This window comes from Thermobia domestica, chromosome 15 (assembly GCF_964235325.1).
Source record: "Thermobia domestica chromosome 15, izTheDome1.hap1.1, whole genome shotgun sequence".
In the NCBI taxonomy this organism is placed as follows: domain Eukaryota; kingdom Metazoa; phylum Arthropoda; class Insecta; order Zygentoma; family Lepismatidae; genus Thermobia; species Thermobia domestica.
Genome location: NC_137468.1, coordinates 164,439,054 through 164,457,942, shown reverse-complemented (window position 1 = coordinate 164,457,942; position 18,889 = coordinate 164,439,054). Strand labels below are relative to the sequence as shown.

Sequence of the window (18,889 nt, the reverse complement as noted above, 5' to 3'; positions counted from 1 at the left end):
CAAGGAAATTTCATTTGGTTTATTTTAGCCTAACCAAAGTTGTAACGGTCGGACGGACCTATTTGAATTTTTAGCATCTAGTATATTGCATTATCATTAAAAAAAAGTGAGGTGCGTTAAGGGGGCAGACTACTAAATATTTTTGAAAAACTAGTAATTTTTCTTTTGCCCGTTTTTCGTAAGTGGAAAGACGTAATAAAATGTAACTTACCACAATAATAGATAATGTTATTCTACACCCGAAAATATGAAGCGGAAGAATTTTCAGTGTTTCCATCCATAGAAATTACAGTGTGACCAGAATTTGAATTACTCAAAAATCTAGGTAAAGGCAGCGACTAGAAAAATGAACTCAACGGTAATTGATGACTTATCATGCTGTCTATGTTCCTTGTTTACTACTTTTGAAATAATGTTTCTATTTATTTTGTAATGACTTATTTATTTTGTAATAATTTATGTAAGGTTTATAAAATAAATAGTAATATTATTTAAAAAGTAGTAAACAAGGAACATAGACAGCATGATACGTCATCAATTACCGTTGAGTAGAGATGCAAGGGCTCGGAAAAAAACCGGCTTTTTTGAAAAAAAAACTCGGTTTTTTCTGCTTCGCTTTTTTGCTTGGGAAATTTTGGGCTTTTTTGAAAATTTTGCTTTAAACTGATAAAGCAGACTTTGTTTCGCTTCTCTACAACAAAAAACTGGTTTAATTAGTGGTTGATGCAAATAATAATATGAAACCTCGAAAATAAACCATGAATTACAAAAAGATTTTTTTTTTTAATTCTTAACATATTTACATTATGAATTCCAAAGGATTAACCAATATATGTAATAATATTTTAATCTCTTATATACAATAAGTACTTTAAAAAATGATACACAAATAACTACCAAAATTTTATATAGTATTTTTACTTCAAAATATCACATACCCTCTTTTTGAAGCAAAATAAAGAAAAACATGAGAGAAATCTGCACATCAAGAGCTTCGTTTCGGGTGGTTCTGTATATTCTTGAAAATTTTCAGTTAAGTTTTAACTTTCATATACATTGTATGAATATTTCGAACAAATTTTTCACTGATTGATCACATACGTAATAATCTGTTACCACATATCAGGTGCTTCGGATCTGCAAAATTGATAAAGCTCCAAATTCTGTAATGCACTGACTGTTCCTTAAGCTTGTTCAGAATCGGGAAGGTATAGAACTTTATGTTCATGGATCATATGCGTAATAGACAGTTCATCTGAGCGTATGGTTTCCTAGGCTGTAGAATATATAACCACCATAACGGTTTATCCAGTCCTGAAGGTTTCTGAATTTTTAACAAGAAAATTCGACATATTCGAAACTTTTTTCTTTTTTTCTTTCTTTCTTATCTTTTTTCTTTTTTTTACAAAAAGGAAAAACTATGGAATACATTTAAAAAGAGTGGAAGAATCAATCACTGTTCCAATTCACAAGAAAGATGACAAAATTGATTGTAATAATTATCGAGGCATTTCTCTTAACATTCTATTAATAAGATTGACCCCATACACAGATGAAATTATTGGAGATTGTCAGTGTGGATTTAGTCGAAATTGACCAGATTTACCATTCGACAAATACTCGAAAAGAAATGGGAATATATTACCCAGTACATCAACTGTTTATTGATTTTAGAAAGGCTTACAACTTGATTAGGAGGGAAACATTGTACAACATTCTTACAGAATTTGGAATACCGAAAAAGCTAGATTTATTAAGTGTTTAAATGAATCCCAGAATAAAGTCCGAGTTGAAAAATGCGAGCTTCCACGTCGAGATTGGCCTGAAACAAGGATATGCGTTATCTCAGTTATCATTCAGCTTTGTTCCGGAGTGCGCTATAAGAAAAATAAAAGATAGGAACCAGGGCCTAGAGTTGACTGGTATTCACCAGGTTATGGTGTATGTTGCTGATGCAAATCTGATAGAAGAACAATCGAAAGAAATGCAGAGGCCTTATTAAACGCTTGCAGGGACATGAGTAAATGCAGAGAAATCTAAATACAAGGAAGTTTACAAGGATGGTAATACGGCAAATTATGAATGCGTTAAAATATCAGTTAATACTTTCGACACAGTGGATACTTTCAAATATCTTGGATCAGTATTACCAGACCAAAATCATACCCACAAAGAAATTAAATGTCGACTGAAATCAGGAAATTCAATGTTATTATTCAGTTCCAAATATTTTTTCGTCGCGAATTCTGTCAAGGAATTTAAAGCTTAAAATATATAAAATGATAATCATGCCTGTTATGCTTTATGGTTGTGAAACATGGTCGCTTACACTGAGGGAAGAACGCAGACTGAAATTATTTGAGAATAAAATTCTGGGACGAATATTTGGACCCAAGAAGAACGGGAATGGGGAATGGCGGAAACTTCATAAGGAACAAATACATAATTTATACGGTTTACCAAACATCGTTAGAGTCATCAAGTCTAGGAGGCTCAGGTGGGCAGGTCGTGTAGCCAGAATTGAAGAAATTAGGAACGCTTTCAAAGTTTTAACTGGAAATCCAATCGGGAAACGCCCATTAGGAAAACCTAGGCCTAGATGGGAGGACAATATTAAAATGGATCTAGCAGAAATAGGAATACAGAGTAGAAAGTGGATTGAATTGGATAAGGGGGATACGGACAAAATCTCGCGGCCGAAACCTCGCCGCCCAAAATCTCACGATCCAAAATCTCGCCGGGCCAAAAACTCGCCACCCAAAATCTCACCTGCTCAAAACCTCGCGGACCAAAATCTCGCTTGGCCAAAACCTTGTGGAATGAAACCTTTCCTTAAAATTTACCCAATCAGTTTGTTAATATGCAATTCTATATTATTATTATTATTATTATTATTATTATTATTATTAATACTACTACTAATTTTAATAATAATAAAAAAGAAGAAGAAGATACAAAATATCGTGAGCGTGGGCTTTGTTTGGTTATTCCCGTTTCTTCCTACTTTCTTCGTTCCATCATTTCCTTCATCCTGATCATCTACGTCTCCTTTAACCTACAAAACATAATCGAGGGATGTAAAAATTCAGATATTATTTCATACTTTCATAAATATTAGATTTTGTTAGAATTTCCTAAGGTCAGCGTCAAAGTGAAGTAAAAACCAGCCCAGGTTCAAACCCCATTATGTTGCAAATTTGATCGAGACCAATCGAGTGGTTCAAGAGTTATTAAGTCACAAACGCAGCCACTTTCATTTTTATGTATTTCTATATGTCTCCATCTTCCTCTCCCTCTTCCCGTCAAAGTAAAATGATAAAAACCATCCCAGGGTCTAACTTAATGTGTGTGGCAAATTAGATCGAGATTGGTCTCGTGGTTCAAGAGTTATTAAGTTTTATTTATATTTAAATATATTCCCCTTCTCTTTGTTGTGCCGTCAAAATGAAATTCTAAAATACATCCCAGGCACAAACCTCATTTATGTTGAAAAATTTCATCGAGATCGGTCGAGTGGCTCAAGAGATATGATGTCAAAAAATAGTCATTTTCACTTTTATATAGGATAGATTTTCAAAGCACGCGTTAGAATTTTTCTTCTCATTATTTAAAATGCAATTATGTGTTATTGCAAAATATATACAAACAGCAATAGAGCATTCAACATCGAAGAAATCGTCGTGACAACGTTTTATACTGACGACATTTCCTCCAGGCGAAATTACGTCCTGCGTAGTTGAGACCAGGCGAGATTCTGTGTCCCGAGATCAGGGCCGCGAGGTTTTGGCCAGGCGAGATTTTGGGTATGACGAGATTTTGGGACGCGAGGTTTTGGCCGGAGAGATTTTCGCCCGCGGGTTTTGGATAAGCGAGGTTTTGGCCCGCGAGGTTTCGGCCCGGCGAGATTTTGGGCCGAGAGGTTTTGTACCCAAACCTGGATAAACACAACTGCACAACAAACATGAGTGAGTGGTTAGCTTTCGCGCTTCTATCGTGAAGTCTGGGATTCAACCCCGCATTGGACCATTTTGACAAAAATTTTTCTTAACCCGTAAGTAGTCGCGCCATTTTTTGCAACGTAAGTACTCGCGTGGGGGTGCCACAGACCCCCATATTTTTTGTTGTTTTTTTAGCTGTTAATAAAAATATTGTCGTGAGAATTGCTAGAGACATTCCTTATAACCTTTCTTTTCGGGCCTTGATAGAACGCTTGTTCTATTTTAGGAAGGTACTGTAAGTGGCAGCAGTATAACCAACTTCATTTTCAAGAAAACCACTAAGGAAACTTGCTGGGAGTCCAGGAGACCCCCACGCGAGCACTTACGGGTTAATTCCATCTGTGAATGTAGAGATAGTGCGTGTATTGTGAGTCCTGGCTGACTTCCTTTCTAATCGTTTTTAAATCTTTGTTATTACTAATTACCAGCAGTGATGTATTTACGAAGAGGGTTGGGGTAGGGATATCTTTCGGATTGAAGCCTCTACCCCGAAATTAGGAATTTCTAAAACAAACTAAATATTAGTTTTGCCTTTACTCATAAACTTCAAGCTGTCCTCAAATAAAAAATTAAGAATTTTTAGAAAAACCAAACATTATTCAGAAAAACCCCTCCCAAATATTTTTATAAATCCGATACTGATTATTTCTATCAAATGGTATTCAAGCTTGTGTCAGGAAGGTTATTGTTAAATCATTGCACAGCTACAGTATAACGGAAATGTGGAAGTATGCCTTTACGAATATATTGAAAAACGTTCGCTCTGACGGATATATTAAGAAACATAAGTTTAATTATGTGCTAGAAGCTAGAGTACTAAGCTCTAAGAAGTGAAACACAGATGACTAAAAAGAAATGATCTAGAGAAGAAAAAATGTCGATAATTCAGAAGTTAAAATCAAGTTAAATAGCTTCTAAAATTGCTCTCAAATAATTTTTACTTTAATTCATAAACCATGTGCTCCATCCATCATAATGGTGAATTCCAGAGCGAAATATGGCATTCAGGTCATGGAATCTTACTTAACTTTAGAGTATACTATAAGAAAGCTATTTAAACAGAAAAATCATGAAAATGAAAAAAGCCAAAATTTCCAAAATTCTCGTTTTTTTCCCAAAAAAGCCGGCTTTTTATGTGCAAAAAACCATCGATTCAAAAAAGCCGGCTTTTTTGCATCTCTACCGTTGAGTTCATTTTTCTAGTCGCTGCCTTAACCTAGATTTTTGAGTAATTCAAATTCTGGTCACACTGTAATTTCTATGGATGGAAACACTGAAAATTCTTCCGATTCGTATTTTCGGGTGTAGAATAACATTATCTATTACTGTGGTAAATTACATTTTATTACCTCTTTCCATTTACGAAAAACGGGCAAAAGAAAAAATATTACTTTTTCAAAAATATTTAGTAGTCTGTAGCCTTAAGGACATCTACCACTTACTTTTCTTGGCGTCACTCTGGCAATCTGGTAGAGATGTCTGGTGGCGAATCCCAAGCTCCTCTCTCACCCATCCTCTCGGCGGAAAAGTCCAACCTACAAATAATAATAATAATAATAATAATAATAATAATAATAATAATAATAAATACGTACTATAATTACAAAATAAATACACGAACAAATTCCAAAAATGTGCATACATACCCCTACTTGTACTGTTGACAATAAATTCGGATCAAATGAATGAGTTTCAGTACAGTTTCTTTCGACAAAAACGTCTCTCGTTAATGCCCTACAATGTTTCTCAGTCGATGATCCGTGTACCACAATTCCTCCTTGAAGTGTCACCTTGTGATCTTTTTAGTTTGAACAATAATTCAAAATAAGACCGAAAAAGTAAAGTTTAAATGAATTTTGTATGACACACTATATTTGTAAATCACGAAAGGTACAGATTATACAATTAAGAAATACACAGTTATTTCAGTTTATATACTGTTTTACCCCCTTTTTTCTTCCTTTTTATAGATTGTTCGTAATTTGTTATTAAGAGTCACCAGTAATTATCAACGAATAATTTGCAGGCGTGAGTGGCGTACCGAACCTCGGATAATGGTATAACTTACATTCCTGTATTGGAGTTCGAGTCCCGGGGCATATAGAAATCGCTCATCACTATTTTACTGTTATTTAAAGTACCATGTATTTTCTTCTATTAAGACCAATATAAAATTGGGAGAATTTTAATTTTCTAGTACTATGTTAGAGATAAGTTATATATTATATTGATACGGTATCTGATCAAAACACATCAACTGAAAAAATAAATACCAGTGCTATGTGTATACCCCGTGAAGGACTTTGGTTTGTATAGCGTGATATTTTTTTCAATTAATATCGATACTGAAAGTGGTAGTAAAATTTCTACCACTTCCGGTTTTAGTAGAGACATTACGGTAGAATATATTCTCCGGAAGCTTAATTGATTGCAGAAAACTACTTTTCGCTATCGATTACCGTTCTTTCTATATAGTGATCAATGTTGAAACCGGAAATGGTTGATTTCTATCACTTCCGGTTGATGAATCACCTCAATCAAGGAATCAGATCACTCACTACATCCTGACTCGAATTGAAGATGACCTGTCAAGTACTTTTTGAGATTTTGTCTCACGAATGGATGGACAGACAGATGACGGAATAGATATGAGGGAAAACTTGGAATACAAGCTTTCTTCTCATACCTATTCTGTCTAGCAGTACAAAACTTGGTATACACATTCCTTATCCCCTATACTATTTTTTTTATTTCTTCTTCTTCTTCTTCTTTTTTTTTAGATATATTTGAATTGTGTACTTTTACCGGAGCCACTCCAGAGGGATTCAAAGTTGATGGGAGGGATTTCTGGAAGGAATTTTCCCGCCATTCTCCCAATTTTCCCTGTTCAAGTTCGTTAGTTGCACCAATACATAGCACCTCTGGAAAACTTGTTTCATGCTGAAGAGAATGAACTATAAACCATGACTTTCCAATGGACAGGGTTGGTGCAATAACTATTTCACTGCGAGTCTACGATTTTCTTTATACTAACAGGGTTAATGGGCCCCGGAACTTACTCTTTTGTCCATGGCACCAAATTTTTTGTGCATGAACATAACTTTGTTATGTTTATCGAATGGACTAGATTTGATTCGGATGTCTGGATGACACGTTCATGTCCGTTCCTTGTAAGAACATACTTTTTATAAGATCTATTAGTGTGATTCTAAGAACGCACAAGCATTACAATCATATAATGGATATTATTTTGACCGTTCGGAGTGCATTTGCAAGAAATAAGTGCTTGCTGAGTTCCTAAGTTCGTTCTTCCCACTCGGATTTTTTTTTAACGACTATACCACTACAGTAAATGCTAACGCACTTTTCAGTATGAAATAACAAAGGAGAAAGACTAAATTTAAAATTCCTCATTGAAATACGAGATACAATTTGAAATGAAATGCATTCTCTATAAATAATGTACTAATCAGAGAATTAATACACAGACAAAAAGATTTGTGAAACAAATGCTTACCCGCGCTTGATTTCCACACAATAAACACTCGAAATGAGCAAAATCACTGAACAAAAACTATGGCAGTGACGAATATTCAGTGTTTCGATCGATCAACATGCAAAAATAGAAGAACAGACTAAATGCTTCCATGATAGCTGTATACAATAAACTAAACAAAACAGAAGAGGAAGGAAAACGTAATTTTCTATCGTTTTGTCGTTTGCCTTAAAAAAATCAAACTGAATTATGTTCAATTTTCAATCCCAAAGTGTCACCAATTTGAATCACATAATTGAATCACTTACTGGAACATGTAACAAAGAAAATTAGGTCGAATTTATGCACTGTGGAAATTTAAACTAATTTAAAAAAGAAACAGATCAATTGAGAGAGAGAAAGAGAAAGATCAAAATACGAATACAAAATAATGTGATTAGATTCCAATAATGTATTATGAAAATACAAAGTGTCCAATTAGTTTATTAACGTTATTTAGGAGAAGGTGCTAGAACGCACATGTTCATGCGCATTCACTCTAGCATTTTAGCGCGGATTTGTTGCAGTTCTGAAACGAGGGAAGGTCGAATGTAATATTTAAAGTTCTTTTATCGGACATTTTATATAATTTGTGCATTATAATATTGGATTAAATAAGTGGCTTATTATAATGAAATCCCCCAAACAATCGGAATTTATCTTTCTCTTATTATAGCAATAATGAACAAGTACAGTATACAATAATACTACTACTATAGGATTTTAATGAGAAGTTTACTTGAAATGGTTTCTGAATTAACATGGGAACCCAATCGAATCGAAAGGAGTTTGTTACGTGGTCGTTTTTACTGCCATATCTATATATATAAAAGAGAACGTACAAAATCCTTTGTCCGCTCATCACGCTAATACGGCTGAACCAATTTCTTTCATTTTTGGGGGGTTATTAGGATTTGGACCCTAGATGGTTTTTATCATATCACTTTAATTTTTAATTACCAGTGTCTTGAGATAATTGACCATTCAAGTGTCCATAACGTACAAATCCTTTGTTATTAGTTCATCATAGGTAAAAATAAACGTATTTATATGCAAACCGCATGACCGTGTCACTCGGCGGGTTAACATAAATGACAGGCGATATACAGCGGAAAATAGCTTGAATCTTCTGTTTAAAATTTTTTAATTGATTTGCTTATTTTTACAGACACTTTTACAATATGCCAGCACCGGGATGACCGCAGCGAAGCGGGGCGGGTTAACATAAATGACAGGCGATATAATGTTAAGATTTACTGCAATCTTCTATGGTTTTTATCATATCACTTGAAAGCGAAAAAGTAAAAATTATCTAAGTAACAAAGTTTATTGCGTTCCGGGGTGACCGCAGCGAAGCGGGGTGAACGCTGCTAGTCATATATATCTACCATTTGCACGAAGATGATTCCGCCATATTATGCTTTCCCGTAATCCTTCTTATAAAAAAATATTGGTCTACAATAATGATAATTCTTATAGTTAACAGTCGCACTAATAGGTGTCGCTACCTTCGCTGTTTACATGATGCCAATATATGGTGCTAGCGTGTAGGCAATTTGCAGATATAATAGGCTCTAATACAGGGTGTATCAAGAAGGACTGTACAATTTTAAAAACTCATATTGATTTATTCATGCATGTTACAAACATGGTCATTTTGTAGCAAAATTACATCAAGTTTTGACTCATGTAGTACACTAGTTCAGAAACAAGCCACCGCAAGCGCTAGCGGAAGTTGCAGCAAAGATGGCTGCATTTACTGCTTCCGAGCGTACTAGCCAAGGATGTTATAAAATAGAGGATCTGCCTATATAACAAAATCGTGAAACCATACGTCACAGTAACGCCACACCTACTCTGCCCACTCCGCACCACTAAGATCGCAATGTTTTGAGCCAACCATCATATCGGAAACAAGAGTAGCCAATCAAAGTGCCGGCTCAGACGATACTCATTGTTTTTCGGCTTACTGAGTTCATAGGATGAAGATACGTATGGTCAGATCCTCTATTTTATAACATCCTTGGTACCAGCTTGTGTTTTGGTTTGAAGAATCCAAGTTTGCTACAACTGTGCAACGTAATTTTCGTACAAAGTATGGTAAAGATCTTCCCAGTAAGCCTGCTATTTATCAGTGGCATAAGGGTTTTATTGAAACTGGATGTTCGGTAAGACAAAACAAATCTTCAGGTCGTCGCCGTACTTCTAAAGACCTTGTAGAGTAAGTGAGACAAAGGTTTTGTGAACAGTCCTACAAAATCAACCCGGCGTGCCTCTCGACTGCTGAGTGTCCCACTAGAGACCTGCACGGGCCGGGCTTGGGCGGGCCGACTCTGTTATTTCTTTGGGCCGGGCCGGGCTTGGGTGGGTCGACACTGTTATTTCTTTGGGCCGGGCCGGGCTTGGGCTGGCCGACACTGATTTCTCTTGAGGTTGGGCCTGGCTGGGGCCGATCAATTGCAATTCTTTAATAATTAATTACTTTCGTTAAACGATAATTGGAATAAAGCCAAACGTTGAAGAAGTGTGTCCGTGAAAAATGTTACAAAGAATGCAATAGCTATTTACATTTTGTGTTGCTTAGCGGCTCCACTTCCACTATAGAGGATTGCAGGCATTATGCGGTAAATTGAGCTCTGACCTTGACCTTCACTGAACTCAAAATATAAAAAGAAGGGGTGGCCTGTCGCTCAACAATATTGCCATCTTCACTTTATGCTAAAAATCAATAAGGTTAGATTTTTGTTACAGGGAATGGAGTTTTTGTTCTCTCGATGACAGGCAAAGTTCTAGGAGGCAATAGTACCATTCGGGAGGCAAGCGTCAGGTTGTGAACCAAAGTTTAGAAAATGTTTCTGAGGGTTCGGTCAAATTTAGTACTAAATTTTGAGAAAGATTGGGGCTCGAGCTAATTTTTTTAAAAAAATTTATCGGGCCGGGGTCGGGCCAAAAACTTTTAAAATTTATCGGGCCCGGGCCGGGCTTGGGCCAAGAATTTTGAAAAACTTATCGTTCCGGGCCAGGCTCGGGCCGAAAGTCTCCAAAACTTTTCGAGCCCGGGCTGGGCCGGGCCTAGGTACGTTCGGGCTGGATTGGGCTCGGGCCGAAAAATTCGGTCCGTGCAGGTCTCTATGTCCCACACGACAGTTTGGAGTGTGAACACGGTTGCATCCCAAACAATACAAATTACAAATGGTGCAAGAATTAAAAGAAACTGATAGAACTGCTCGTAAGGAATTTTTGGCAAGAAATCGACTACAGATGGGAAGTCGCATCACCAATGGAGGCCAGATTGAACCTCTTTACGTATAAGGTTAAAAAAAAAAAAAATGCATATTGCAACAAGATGACACCAAAACCATGTCTGTAAGATAAATGAATTGATACATCTTGTAGAGCAGGCTTAAGGTTTGGTCGCAAAAATTAGTTTTTAATACTACTGAGATTCTCACGATCACAAGTAACCATATATGAATTATAACGCGTATTACAGTTACAATTCTGTGAATATCATCCTCACGATTAACTCAAAGCATCAACTCTGCACACGATGTTACAGCTTACGAGGGTTTTCAGGTGGCGTGTAGCCAAGCTTGAATGAAGAGTGGAATCCACCAATGTTGTAAGACACTGTAAAGGTACTAGGAGTAACAAGAATGTGACTGACTGAAAGTTGGACAAATTCGTCATCTCGTCTATTGTTATTTTGTATTTAAATTTCTCTCTTGCCACTGGTAAAGAAAACATAATAATCGTATAATTATGTCAATAATACACGAATTCAAACACACGGACTCTTTCGAAAGGTTAAATTAAGTAAATACACGTCAACAAAGTGAAACATTTTGTTTGTCTCCCTCCCATTTAGCGCTGCATGTATCATGATCTATCGTCGTTGAAGATGTGATACCTCGCATGCCGAATTTTTGCGATTTTGTCAAACTTGACGAGACCAACATAACCCATGTTTAAGCAAACTCTCGTACGTCACAAAAATCGATTGCTGAGAAATAATCGATTATAGTGTTGACCTGCATATCGATTATTGGCAATTTCATGTGATACCTCGTATTCATATGTGCTGTGATGAGAGCTGCTATATCAACGTGTTTTTAAATGATAAAACACCTTTTAGAAGGTCTGAAATGTTAATATAACGAATAGATATAACGTTTTTTTTTTTTTTTCGTCTCCTGAAAAAGTAAGAAACTGGACATACCAGGTATTCAACGACGATATATTGTTTGTTTTTATGTGGCTGTAAATAGTGGATAAATAGCATTGTTGTTAATATTGCTATCAAACTTCCAGATGAATGGAAACGCTTGTGAATATAAGCTTGAATACATGAACAGGCAATAACGATTTATACCAGACGAAAAAAGAAAAGACCAATTCCAAACGTAGAACATAACTTTAATGTAAATTGCACATTGATACGTAGACACAAAAACCATAGTGCGTCTGCTTTCGTTACATCATGACTCATTGATTAAACCTTAACGTACATTTCCATTAATACCAGCTGTCAGATCAACAATCATTAGAACTGTTAACCCGTTAAGAGGATTGAAATTTCGTCGTTCTGTTCCTACATATCACGGTTGTCTACGAGATAATAGAGGCATCATTTAGCAAAGGCAGCGGCGGGAAAGGCAATTTTCCCCACCCCTGAGTTCGAGAAGTACTTACTGATTTACCTATGAACAAAACTCCGAAACTACTGGACACAGAATCTTGAAAGTTTATGTAAATATTTCTTTTGCACTCTAGGGTGCATCTCAAACAAGGGTTTACAAAACATGACCCATAAAAGGCCCCAGCACGGCGAAATTAAAATACCGCTAATTTACAGTAATTATATGATATCTTCAAATAGATAAAAGATAATCATAAAGTGGAACAAGAGCGCGCTAGACAATTTTATTTTCCATACGATACCGTTATCACGACTCACTCACGTGCTTTCAATTTCCAGCCACTTAGAAAATCGGCATTTTTTTTTCTTTCGCGTTTACAAATGGCTGCAAACGGAAAGCTACTAGGTGACTCATGCAAAATAATATTGATAATGGTACCGGTACCTCATGCAAAATAATATTGTCTTGTGCGCCCTCTAGTTCCACATTTCGATTATATTTTTATCTATTTCAAGATATTATATAATTATTACTGTAATATTAGCGATAGTTTAATTTTGCGTGATTAGGCCTCTGACGGAGAGTTTTTTTTTCTTTTTTTTTTTTTTTTTTTTTAATGTCATTCGCCAAGTCTCCGAAACTGTCGGGCGTAAAACCTTGAAATTTTATATAAATCTGGACTTTCTACCCTAGGTTCTAGATTAGATGGAATTTTGCTAAAGGCAAATCTTACGAGAAGAATGGGGAATTTTTGTCTTTTTTTCACAAGATCTCCGAAATTATTGAACACAGAACCCTGAAATTGTGTGGGTGTTAATCACTTGCATTCAGTATGGAGGACGAAGAGGAATGGGACGCATAGAGAAGAAGAGATGAAAAATATTGTCCGCAGGGTATATGTTAGTACTCTAACAAACAAACAAAATACCTCTTTTATTGTCGGTGAAGGAGCGAAGTGGCGTATCTCGAAAAGTCAATTTTGAGCTATGACCACTATCCATTCTTATTTAACCTGCTTCATCGATGGGCAGAGCGTTAGCGACTATGCTATGAGGAGCCATCCCTAAGCTTTGGAAAACGGAGTTTTAGATAGAAGTAGGTCGACAAGGCGACAGCATAGAGTAAGATCTTGAAAATCAAAATCATCATCGCTGTCAGTACTGGTTTAGCACGCAGGGCTAGATTAACTCATCTGGAGGGTCTGGGCTAAAAATAAATAAATAAATAAATAAATAAATAAATAAAAAGTGACTCCTGCTGATTTCACCTAATACACTTCTGTGAAAGTACAGTAGGAAAGTTAAGGGAATATGTTTAATATTTTTGGTTATATTTTATTTTTTAATGATGATTACAACTTTATGATTCTTTTTAGATAGCCAGTTCACATTTTGATCAGAGCGGAGGCCCCTGTTTAACTGGAGGCCCGGGGCTAAAGCCCCTGAGCACAAGATAAGTTAGGCTTTTGTTTCAGCAGCAATGGACCTTAAGAGTTGTTCAGCCATAAAGCTTCATAATTATCTCTACAACAAACTTTCACAAAATAATCAATAAACTTCAACGCAAGCACGGGCTCTCGATGTCTGGTTTCTACAAAAACGAGAAGCACACAAACTTATGTAACTTGATCTAATTTTAAACATAGTTTATATGGAATTTCCAATAATAATGAACCTCTTTTCTGCAGGAATTGGAACACATAAAAATGGCTATTATTAATTAACCTTTCACAAACAGTTCTCCGCACATATTTTCACCTAAAAATAACCTCTTGCAAAATCCATACAGCGAACCATATAGCTAACACTATGTTGTGGAAAGCTCTGTTCTATACAGTGGGTGATGTAACGAATTGTATGCTAAATCCGTAGCCCGCCTGCTGAAGTCTTTTTTAAATGGATGATTGCGGTGCTTTGTATTAGGAGAGCTAGGGTCATGCAGTCCCACAGTAGAATGGGATATAGAGACAACGAACTCCCCTTCTGTGCAGAATAAAAGCAAACATAATTCAGCCGTTGCTGGCAGATTTCATGCATTTTCCTCCCATATTCTATCGTAGACTATAGTTTTATGTTTATATACGTCATAAATAAGCATAATAAGACACGCTCTTTTTGTTTAATACAACTAACAATGAAGAAAACTTAGTTCTTGTATGTTTGCGTGTACAGTTTGGGTTAAAAAATTATACCTCGTGAACAAAAATATACGATGAATGAAGCACCCTTATCAGGTCCGCTCTATCTATTGTATGCTTATATGATGGTTCGTTGCTTGGAATTTAGCACCAATTTTCAGCACCGAGGATACATCAGTCGTGAACCTATAGTTTAAGGTGGAATACGAACTACCGTGTGGTCCCCCATAGCGTAATCGCTAACGCTCTCGTCTTTGCTACGAGCGGTCCCGGGATCTGAACCTGGGTTCGATTTTCCAATGGAGATATTCGGTCGAAAAAGTATAAAAGACTTTTCAGGTCACCCTGAGTGAAGTTTTCCTCATTCAGACCACGCAAATGTTGATATGGTGCCTCACATAATGGCCGCTTGCTCACTTCCATATTTTTCTTCCTCTCCAATTCCCTGGGTAGTGTGGTAGCCGAGGGACGTCTCTTCTCATACGCAACAGGCTAAAATGGCCATAGATTCGTAACGCCCAAAAATCAATTCCTAATCTTAATCTTGACGATCCACTGTAATTCATTCAAATTTCAAGGTTTTCTTACCGGGAACTGAACTCAAAACTCCGTGCAATAAAGGCGTGCGTGGGTTAGCCGCTAGACCAGCAGGTAGGGCTATACTTGTTTGAGTTGGCTATAGGTTTTTGTCCTTATCGTATCCTCTGCTCCCTGACACTGTAGCACAGTCATTTCCAAATGAATGCTCTGTGACGTTACAGTTTGGTGCTCCGCTTGTCAATAAATCACACGGAGAGGATAAAAAGTAAAGTAAACTGACGTTGATAAAATATACTGGTGACAAGCAAACCAGAACATGCATAGTGCAGTCGATTGACAGTATATACCAGCTATGAGTCTACGACTACGTGTACACTGTCAACCAGTGAAGGTTTCAGGACATTGCTTGGGGAAGGGACATTCTTCCCCTTGAAGCAACGACATTCCCTCTGTGTATATTTCTCCGCTGGTGCTCAATGTGGATACCCCATATTTCCACAGTACTATGTTTCACCCTCACTGCATTGAAATCACTCCTGGGAAACATCTGAAATAGTTTTTGCTGTCAACACTTGTTTATTTTATTTCCCTACCTCGTTCCTTTCCTTGGTTTGTTTCTCTCTGGTTGTAAAAGCGCGCTCCTACATCAAACATTGGCCAATTGAAAATGATTGCTACAGGAAATCGGAGTGATTACCTCGCGTGTACAAGTGACTATCTGAGTAATTAAGACATAATGACGAAATTATTGTATATGGAGCATCCCTAAAGCCAGTTTTATCCACATGGTTGTGGTTGCTCGACTACCGCGGATCAGCTAGTGCCCTTTTCACTTGCGGTTACGTCTGCGGACGCTGCTGGCATTGGTATAGAGCAGCGTTTCCCAACCGGTGTGCCGTGAATGGACCGCTGGTGTGCCGCGAGGAAATCGAAACAAAAGCATTAATTCTCCAAATTGCAAAGACATTGGGAAAAAAATATATTTTTGTATTTCACATTACTATGAATTTCGACCATGAAAAAAATTACTGTAATTGTAATATATTTTTCTACATCTATTACTGTGTAGCAGACAGTATTCCGGCTCGTATACATTTCCACGGTTAGCTGCTATGTTACGCTTCAATTGAGAGTCATACTAACACCGAGAAATGGAAGCACTTGTACGGTACGCGTCAAGTGAACGTTAGAACACTCATTCGCACATGAATGACAGAACAACACTTTGTTCAACAGGTGTGTTTTGACTTTGATGCAACGCAAGCTGTGTGATTGCAATAATATGCAGCGGTTTTGGTTAAAACAGCAAAGTTAAAAGTACAAGACATTTGTTTATTCGTTCGTTATTTAGAGATCTTCGTTCTTAGTGAAAGGTTGGATACAGTTTTCAAAAAAGAAAGCGTATTTTTAAAAATCTGAGTCCTATATTTCATTGCAATTGTTTTCTATTTAAAATTAAAATAAAAAATAAGCATAATGAATTAGCATAGGGGAAAACCAGTGATCGAGCTTTCATCTCTGTGAGGAGGAAATCAGTAACCACAGAAAAAAATTACCATGGTATTTTATACTTGAAAATAATAATAATAATAATAATAATAATAATAATATCTGAGTGTGCCGCGAGAATTTAAGTTACACCCGTAGTGTGCCGCAAGTTGGAAAAGGTTGGGAAACGCTGGTATAGATGTAGTACGTCAAAGACAGTGATATCGACCCACTCAGTAGTTTTGTAATGTTCTGTATTGAAGTAATTCATGTTTAGGTTCGTCTACTTCAGGCAACAAGTACCGGTAACTGAAACTGTGGCTGTGACTTGGGGGTTATGTTAGTAGCGCTGCGGACAGTTGGCGAACCGAACCGCTGTGGATGAAAAGTCCCATACGTCACGATGTAAACAGAAACCGCTCAACCGCCGAGAATCATAACTACCAACGATCGGATTTTTTGTTTGCGGCAGTTGAAGATTCGCAACGACGTGGGGAGAAATACTCATTTGATGCAATGTAGTTAGAAAACGCAGCGGTTGTGTAACCGTTAACTCTACCTCGTGGATAAAAGCGGTCTAATCTTAATCCTCAATCTGTTCATCTACTCAAGCTCGTAAGTTTTTTTTTGAACAATAGGGAAATGAATTCGCACTGTTGTATTGGCTTACTGGCCCTGCATAATTATATTAGTGTAAGTGGGCTAGAATCTGCCATCTTCGGGCAGAATTGTTAGGAAAAGGCATTACTGACTGTCGTCAAACTGCGAAAATTACACGCTTCTCATTAGGAAAGAAAGAAAAGAAAGAAAAATAAATGAAAATGAACGAAATCTGCAGTTTTACGTCCCACTTTTTACCCTTTATGTACTTACGAACGTTAGTAAATGACGCCAGTTTACGCTGGAATATCTAAGAAATCTACGAGATGAGAACATAAGGCAATAATAAAAAATACAAATAATAATAATATCTAAGTAATAACAAGAAAGGTTGACAATAACTGACTAAGGTTTGTCCACTAAATGATGTAGTGCTGAGTTATATGCAGCTTCAGAATTAAATAAATCAATGGTGTATGTGACATTTTGTTGTATAACTTAGGAAGCCTGTAGAATACAGAACGTTGAACTATTGACAATCTAGGTTGTACGTACTATATGAAAAAGACGTGTGTTATGTATTTGTCTGAATGGAATTCGGAAATACAATTCTGAGAGTAGCATTTCAGACCTCAGTTGGCCATATGCGAGTTTGTAAGATCACTGATTTTATGACGAGTGTCAGGTAGTTGAATATTTAGTGTGTTCGTAACAGTTCGTGTTTTGTCATCGCACGTGTGCGAGGTACTCTGAAACATACTATTGCCAGGGAGAAGTTTACTACTGAGTTTAGCCGGGATAGGTTTTATAGGAGCTGCCGTCGTCCAAGATAAAAGTGACGGATAATTGATTAAAATTAATTGTTATGAAATAATTGATGCAATGAACATGTAGATGGAAATGCGAGAATCCCAGCAAAACCGACGAACATGATGTTTTCCGCCACAAACTCACAAGGCCTGAGATCGAACCAGGGGCTCTTCGCTCCAGAGCTGAGCGCTCTATCAGTGACCTCACAAGTCTGCCCATGGGATTTTAGAAGCAAATAAAAACAGCTAATAATTAACTTACACAGGCATAACCTGTATGATTAGAAAAGTAGTATCGAAGTTGAGATACGTTTGAAACGCTAAACCAAACATTCGTTTATACATTTATTTTTGTATAACAGATTGCTGAGTCTGGATCCATGTTAAAATGAATTTACATCCACATTAAAATCATTAGTTTGTTTCTTCATCCATAATTCAACTTAAAATTACGCTGACCGTTTGTAGATTCAGCGCAAACATATATTTCAAGTTAACAGTTGACATGAGTGATGAAAAATACCAGGCGAGCGAAGAAGACATCACGGACTGTACAAAAATGTTAATTTGAACAGCTGGACAGTGTCTCTCCTCAAAAAAATGGAGCCTCTCCTTTTTCGTTTTGGCATGCATTTAATTGATGTATCACGTGCTTCCGTTTATTCTCAGCAACGAATTGAGGCAACCAAACGTACTGATGCAGACATAACGTCTTGCGGTTTTCATTCACAGGAGCACGAGAACCTCTTCTAAGTCAAAACTTAGCTATTACGTCAATAAATTAAAAGGTGTTTTAAAAATAGTGCGATTCTTTGTCTGGATTTAGATGTTCCAGTCAGTACGTTTACATTAAAGAAACTGTAGATATCACCGTGGTATTACCATATTTACACTTATTTTCATTATAGCTGGAATTTTTTCTATATAAGTAATACAATCTGTAAGTGGACTTCCTTCTAAATTAACGATTCGTAGAATTGTAATAAGAAATCATTTAACAACATTTTAGATATTAAATTCATCTTAGCGGTTATTACATTATAACCAGGGGGGTAAAAGTGAGTGAGGGGGAACGCCGGAGGACGCCGTACCCAACTTCCAAAAAATATATATAGCGTCCCTCTACTTCCTAAAATTTACAA

General features: G+C 36.7%; 1 protein-coding gene across 3 annotated transcripts in view; it reads right to left on the bottom strand.

Annotated features, from left to right (window-relative positions):
- The window catches only part of Ptpmeg (protein tyrosine phosphatase Meg), a 530,463-nt gene that overhangs the window by 280,232 nt on the left and 231,342 nt on the right, over positions 1-18,889 (bottom strand). For all 3 annotated transcript variants that reach the window (XM_081740356.1, XM_081740357.1, XM_081740358.1), the window contains exon 3: positions 5,441-5,533. The gene's annotated coding sequence lies outside the window, so the exon portion shown is untranslated. The remainder of the gene's footprint in view (positions 1-5,440; positions 5,534-18,889) is intronic.